General features: G+C 42.8%; 1 long non-coding RNA gene across 1 annotated transcript; it reads left to right on the plus strand.

Moving 5' to 3' along the window:
• The first annotated feature begins 5,965 nt into the window (after positions 1-5,965).
• LOC144246667 (uncharacterized) lies at positions 5,966-7,292 on the plus strand. The gene is made up of 2 exons (XR_013340333.1): positions 5,966-6,135; positions 6,563-7,292. It is a non-coding gene; the product is annotated as an uncharacterized LOC144246667 (long non-coding RNA).
• Positions 7,293-7,857: the final 565 nt, after the last annotated feature.

The following is a 7,857-nucleotide window of genomic DNA, read 5'->3' on the forward strand; positions in this document are numbered from 1 at the left end:
CTACCAACAAGAAGGAGACACAAGCTTTCCTAGGTGCCATAGGCTTTTGGAGGATGCACATTCCCGAGTACAGCCAGATTGTGAACCCTCTCTACCTAGTCACCCGAAAAAAGAATGATTTCCACTGGGGCCCTGAGCAGCAACAAGCCTTCACTCAGATCAAGCAAGAAATCACTCATGCTGTAGCCCTTGGCCCAGTTAAGACAGGACCAGAGGTTATGAGCGTACTCTACTCTGCAGCTGAGAACCATGGTTTGTCCTGGAGCCTTTAGCAGAAAGTGCCTGGAAAGACTCGGAGTCGACCACTGGGATTTTGGAGCCGGAGCTACAAAGGCTCTGAAGCAAACTACACTCCCACAGAGAAAGAAATCTTAGCTGCCTATAAAAGAGTTCAAGCTACCTCAGAAGTAATTGGCACTGAAACACAGCTGCTTCTGGCACCCCGACTACCAGTGCTGGGGTAGATGTTTAAAGGAAAAGTTCCTTCTACACATCATGCCACTGATGCCACATAGAGTAAATAGATTGCCCTCATCACTCAACGTGCCCGTATTAGAAATCCGAATCGCCCTGAAATTCTAGAAATTATAACAAACTGGCCTGAGGGGGAGACTTTTAGATTGTCTTCTAAAGAAGAAGAGCAAGTGGCACGTGCTGAGGAGGCCCCACCATATAATGAGCTACCAGAAACTGAAAGACAATATGCCCTTTTTACGGATGGTTCCTGCCGAATCATAGGCACTAGCCAGAAATAAAAAGCTGCAGTGTAAAGCCCCACGCGACAAATGGCACAAGCTACTAAGAAACAAAGTAGATCAAGTCAGCTTACAGAGCTTAAAGCTGTCCAGCTGGCTTTAGATATTGCTGAGCGAGAGAAGTAGTCGAGGCTCTATCTCTACACCGACTCATAGATAGTAGCTAATGCTCTCTAGAAATGGCTAAGTCACTGGAAAAAGGCTAACTGGCAGCGCAGAGGGAAACCCATCTGGGCCGCCGAGATCTGGCAGGACATTGCCTCCCGAGTAGAGAAGCTGACCGTGAAAATTCGACACGTGGATGCACACATACCCAAGAGTCGGGCTACTGAGGAGCATCACAACAACAAACAGGTAGACCGAGCTGCCAAAGTGAAAATATCACAAGTAGACCTAGATTGGCAGCATAAAGGAGAGCTATTCCTAGCTCGTTGGGCCCATGACGCTTCTGGTCATCAGGGAAGAGATGCAACATACCGATAGGCACGAGACCGAGGGGTGAATCTTACTATAAACAGCATCTCACAGGTCATGCACGACTGCGAGACCTGCACTGCAATCAAACAGGCCAAACGGATGAAGCCTCTGTAGTACGGTGGGCGATGGTTAAAATACAGGTATGGGGAAGCTTGGCAAATTGACTACATCACGCTTCCCCAGACCCGACAAGGCAAGCACTATGTACTGACCATAGTAGAAGCAACCACAAAATAGCTAGAAACCTACCCTGTGCCTCATGCCACTGCCCAGAACACCATCTTAAGCCTAAAAAAACAGGTCTTATAGAGACACGGCACCCCTGAGAGAATTGAGTCACACAATGGAACACATTTCAAGAATAGCCTCATCAACACCTGAGCCAGAGAACATAGGATTGAGTGGATATATCATATCCCATATCATGCTCCAGCTGCCGGGAAAGTTGAACAATGTAATAGACTGCTTAAGACCACCCTAAAGGCACTTAGTGGAAGAACTTTCAGGAATTGAGAACTGAACTTGGCAAAAGCTACCTGAATAGTCAACACCCGAGGGTCCATCAATCGAGCTAGTCCTGCCCAATCTGAACCCTTGCAGACAGTGGATGGAGATAAAGTCCCTGTGGTACATATAAAAGGTATTTTAGGAAAGACTGTTTAGATTAATCCCACCCCAGGCAAAGACAAACCCATCCGTAGAATTGTTTTTGCTCAAGGACCCGGTTATACTTAGTGGGTAATGCAGAAAGATGGGCAAACCCGTTGTGTACCACAGGGAAACTTAGTCTTAAGTGAGAACTATATGTAAGGTTTCATCACGAAGAAGATGGAAATAGGAAAAAGGGGTGGATAATGTCCAAGTTTTAAAAAAAAAACGTTTTCCAATTCTCATCTGAGTAGAAGTTGCCTTGGGGCAGTTTTCCTTATCTGTTGTTAATGGCCCCATCAATGCCTGAGAGATAACACCGTCCAGGAGGAGGAGGTGATTAAGGACACACCTTGTGACTCATAATGACCCATTGTGAGATGCTCTGCCAAAGGGGAGGAGCTAGGCATTCCCACCTGGATAAAACTGGAGATTTCTACACAGAGGAGAGCCTTTCCACAGGTTCTCTAAGAAGACACAACAACTACATCTGCCATCCCAAGAAGACTGCAGCTACTCCAATTCGGACTGCTACCAGCACGCTGGCCAGGTTGTATTCTGACTTTGTCAGTAGCCTTTCCCTTTGTATTATTGCATGTATTTTTTGTCCTTTTCCCCTTTTCCCAATAAATTGTATTTCTGACTTAGAGTCTCTCACTGGTTTTGCTTTCAAACCAGGACAGTTCCCAATGAGATATCTTTTCAGTGCAAAGTATGTCCACCATCCCTTCATGAGTTCATGAACTATATAAATATAGTGCATTCTGTTGGTACCATATTTATAGAAAGATTTATAAAGAAGATCCTTTTCCAACCTAATATACTATAAAAATAAAACAATGCATTCTCTGTCAATTGGGAAAAAAAAATTCATCAAGCTTGGGACATACAAACACTTTAACTCAAAATGCTGAAATGAGTGTTTTAAGGCATGTACCAGCCTTTTTGCCTTCTTAAATTTCTATGAAATTTAAGAAAATAGGTGTTAATCAAGCTAGTAGTAAACTGGCAATCCAAAGGAACAAGCATAAACAGTCAATTTTGATACTGTTCAAGATGCATAGTATTACATATGAAAATAATAAATACTACTAACAATAATTTGCTTTGATATTACTTTTAGAAGCATTTTTCCACATGGGAAGTATAAAATTTTAAAGAAATACATGGTTGAGGAAAACTGAAAATATTTACTGAAAGAGGAGAAAAATCTCTCCCCGTAATTGGTATTAGCAACTACTTCTAATGCAGTCAAGATTTGATAAAGGCACTATCATATCTTCTGCTCAAAATACACATTCTCAAGGAATTTTGTACTTCAGACATGCAAAGTGATAATCAAACAAATCAAAAAAAAAATAAAGCAAACACTACAGGATTTCAAGGTTCAAAGCTTCCATTTAGACTTAAAATATTTAGGACCTTCTACAAATACCAATACCACAGGAGTTCTGCGGAGGTTGACATCTCTGCTATGTGACTTCTCATACTCAAACCAGAAAAAAACACCATGAAAACTACTACAACTTTCTGTTTCTCTTGTTTTCCATTTGCTCTCCCTCACTTTTCTGCACTCTTTATTTTGTTCTATCTAGTTTTTCTTGCAATCCAGTCTCCCGATTCTTAGCCAGAGACAAATGAAAAGGACTTTTCAGCAAATCTTCCTTTGCATCTTCATGAGATGGGCTCTTCACCAGCCAGCCAGCCAGCTAGTCTTTGATTTCAAACACATCAACCCTTCAGGGCTTCCAGGATTGTTCTGCCTAATTCTTTCTGCGGGCTCCAGTTTTCTCCAGACGCTCCTATTTTGTGTAAATCGGGGGAAATACAACCTCCTTCCCTCCAGTCAGCTTCCCCATGCTCTGCTCTGTTCTTTAAGCAGCTGGTCAAGGCAAAAGGTCTCCCTGCTGTACAAGGTATATCTTTTAAGGGAACACAGCACAATGTAAGGGGAAATGCAAGCAAACTAAAGAAACTGATACAAAACAGGATGGTGCATCGCAAAAAAGGCCTCTTTTCCACCCACAAACATCTTAGTCACAATTTCCTCAAGTACTGGTTATACCTAGCTGTCACACCTACTTATAATTACTATGTCTACAAGATGGTGCAAGGAGGTATTCAGTAATATTTTAATCATCAGATGTTTTCATGACATGGTGAGCAGAAAGCCTTTTTATCAAGGCAACATCCCTGTCTACCAGACACCATCACAGGAGATTTATATTTTTCTCACTTTTCCATCCCATCTTCAAAACCACAGCTGGCTGTTTAGCTGCTATGCTCCTAAGGCTATGGGAAATACTCAGGGCCTCTCAGAATTATTTAATAGGTTCATTGCCATTGCTGGTAGCTGTAAAGTACTAATCCTAATGAAGGTCACAAACATATTTAACGTGCATGTACACTCCAAGCAATCATCTCCTTACCACTGCAATATCTACACGCCATTCTTTTGCGGAAGAATTCCTTGTTTCAGAGAAACCAAGGAAGCATCACTTGTGGTCTGTATATTGTGTTCAATGAGTCTTTCAATACAAAAACTGACAATCTTTGAAGACCGAAGAACTGAACTTGTTACTGCACTGAGGTGTCCTTTCAGTTCCATTTTCTAAGAGTGCTCTTTAGACCTAACACTAATTGTAACACTAAGGCTGAACATTCCTTTGTTTCAAAACTGATGCTTTTTCTATAATGCAGAGTCAGTAAAAAAAATACTGCTTCCTTGGTATCTGAGCTATTCCTCTATTTATATTACAGCTATTACCTGGTCACTTTGAAGGCCTTTGTCTATCTTGTTCCACTTCAATTTGCCCACTCTGACATTGTCTCTTAGTTCCTTTTTTTTTTTTTCCTATCAGGGGAAGTTGTATAACTGCCACTGCCTAACCCTCAGCATGGAACATCATGGAATGGATTTCTTCATCACCGATTTATACTTCGCATTTCTTTACTACTTATGGGTTTGTTAGGTGATTAGCTTGTGTCAATTTGAAATCACCTGGTGCCACCAGGGTTGGCAATGGTAGCAAATGACTTTATGAATGATCTATTAAGATTTTTGTACTTCAAAGCAAATGTTAATGCAGAAACAGGTAGATGAAGTGAGCACCAGTGGTGATAGAATTTGTATTTTAGAAAACTCTATTTCAGTTCAACAGATATAGTGGCTGAGATGAGTGAGTTCCTGCCCAAGCTAATTTTTTAACAGTGCTTAATCAGTCTTCAGGGAAGCCTAAAGTCCAAACCTGAATGCAGGCTCTTCCACAACCAGGTTTGTCACAGACGTCACTGCTGTGCCCCATCTCACCTCCCCAGCCACATCCATAACCTTCTCCAATTCTACATCCTTCCCTCCAGTCATTTACCACCATGAGGTTCCAGAGTTAGTGTCCAACACAGCCTGCATCTTAAAGGCTGTATCTCAAAAGCACATACAGTTAAAGAATAATTTTAAAATCCACCTAGTCCAAGTGGACACCAGGGTTTTATGCAGATATTAGAATTTCAACTATATATTTTCATTGATTGCAGATCTCCAACTCGAGATTGGAATGACTTTCTTCCTTGTTTACAACCAAACAGAGAAGAAGTCTCATTTTTCAAGTTGTCAATATTAAGAAATATAACACTCCTTTCTACTTCCAGGAACTGACTTCATTTTAAATCTGCCAGATTTTAATCTCACTAATATATGCAACTTTCATTCTCAGGCTCAGCTTCTACCATGTTTTAGTGATGCTGCTCTGCAAGTAAAAAATGGTGCGTACACACAATGTGATAATCAGATGCCAACTTTGGCTGCTGAAGACGTTATTGCCAAAATCTTTTCTCAGATTGCGTCTTCTCTCTCTGAGCTGCGTCACTCGGTTTAGGAAGAACATGCAGTTTAATTAATTTGTTACATGAGCATTTGAACAGTGAAACCAGCAACTGCCCTTCCAGAATTTGACATACTAAAATTCATTGTGGGAATTTCCTCGCTAGAGATAAAATTCAACCCTGAGCAATGGCACAATATAGGAGATATATATATGTCGTGGTTTGACACGGAAAGATAATTTTTCCCGGAAGGAAGAGGTCAATTTAGATATTGACCAATTGAAAGTAGACACGCCTCTGAGAACACAGAGGGGTTGAAAGCAGAATTCTCAGGGGAACTCGCTCTCTTTGGTTCCGGTCAGCGTGCAGTGCAGACCTTCCCCCGCCCAGCCATGAGCTGGGTGGGGGAGGGGAAGCCCCCATGGCCTGAAAGGTAGGCCGAAAGCCCCAAGGGTGGTGAAAGGACTGGAACCGGGCTGGCCCCTGCAGATGGAAGGGTGGAAGAAATCTGGGATGTCTCCATTTCCCCCCCCAGAGTTCCTCTCCCGAGAGGGAGAGAGAAAGCCGCAAGGAAGGAGGAGCGGGGGGAGCTGCTGCAAGGTGCCCAGTTGTGTGGGAGTTGCTGGATGTCCGGGCATCGAGCCATCCTGGGAGTTCGGACTTTTAACCCTTTCTTGAGAAATGAAAGCTTTGTGAATTTTCCTTTCCCCTCCTCGGTTTGAAAGAGAGGAAGAGGGACACCTTGGACCCTGGGATGGGATGTTGGAAGGAGGAATTCTGGATGGGAGGGGGACAAGGAGTGGCTTTTGGCTGGACTTTTCCGTGTTAGCCACAACCTGAACCAAATCTTCTCCGTCAAGAGGGACTGTGTTTTGGGAGGATGCCAGTGAGTCGAGAGACCTGCTTCAGCTGGGAAAAAAGACAAAAGTGGAGTGAACAGAGAAAAGGTTAGGGGGTTTGTGGTGGCGCCCCCTTGCCCTGGAAAGGAAAAGAGAAGAGAAGAGAAGAGAAGAGAAGAGAAGAGAAGAGAAGAGAAGAGAAGAGAAGAGAAGAGAAGAGAAGAGAAGAGAAGAGAAGAGAAGAGAAGAAGATCTCTGTTCTTGAGCCCTCGGCCCCAGGGGAAATTGGGGGGGACTGTGGTCCCAAACAATGAAAAACTGAACTGTTGTTTTCTCCCCTCTTGGCAGGGCATCCTTGAAAGGAAAAATCCTAAAGGCAGTGACCATCCATGCATTGGTGGTGAGAGCACTGTGCATGGAAAGGAGAAGGGTCACCATGGCAAACTTTTTTCTCTGGGCGGTGCCATGTGTGACATGGAAACACAGGATGTGGAGCTGTGTTTCTTGGGGGGTCTGTGGCACAGGAGAGACTCTGTTTCCCTCGATGGACTGAGTATCGATTGCTTGGAGGGTGGAAACCTGATTGGGGTCCAGATTGTTCTCACTGTGGTTTGTTGGAGTTGGGTGGTGGGGGGAGGAATGTTTTGCAAGGTTTTCATTTGGATCTTTGTGTGTTTTTTTTTTCCCCCTTCTTTAGTTTTCTCTTTTCTTTAGTAGTAGTAGTTTAATAAAGTTTTTTTCCTGTTATTAAGCTTGGGCCTGCTTTGCTCTATTCTAGATTCCACTTCACAGCATTCCAGGTAGGGATCACATTTTCATGGGGGCACTGGCATTGTGCCAGTGTCAAACCATGACAATATATCGCTTCGCTTCTCTTTGCAGTAATACATGATTTCACATTCTGTGCGCGGGACAAAATGACCCAATCACAGCAAATCCACACAGACCACACTGCTGCACTTAAATGAGCCTACTGCAACTAAATCTCTGCTTTCACTCCTAAAACAACCTTCTCTTGAAATTTCTGAAGTTTCCTGTGCATCTGGCCAGCATAAAGCTGAACACACAGACAAAAGTCACAGTTAATATATAAAATTATATATAAATAGTATGAGACAATAACAGATTAACAGACTGTTCTGCATCATGCTACAGCCATCAAGCACACGGACATCTTCTCCTTCATATTTTGACTTTTCCTTATTTAGGGCACTATAATCATAAGTAGTAAAGTGGATACTAAATGCTATTTCTTAGAACACCCTAAAAAACTTCAGCTATTTTAATTAGTAGTTTCCACTCTGGAATAGACAGCT

The sequence above is a fragment of the Lonchura striata genome, chromosome 8 (genome assembly GCF_046129695.1).
Source record: "Lonchura striata isolate bLonStr1 chromosome 8, bLonStr1.mat, whole genome shotgun sequence".
Lineage (NCBI taxonomy): Eukaryota > Metazoa > Chordata > Aves > Passeriformes > Estrildidae > Lonchura > Lonchura striata.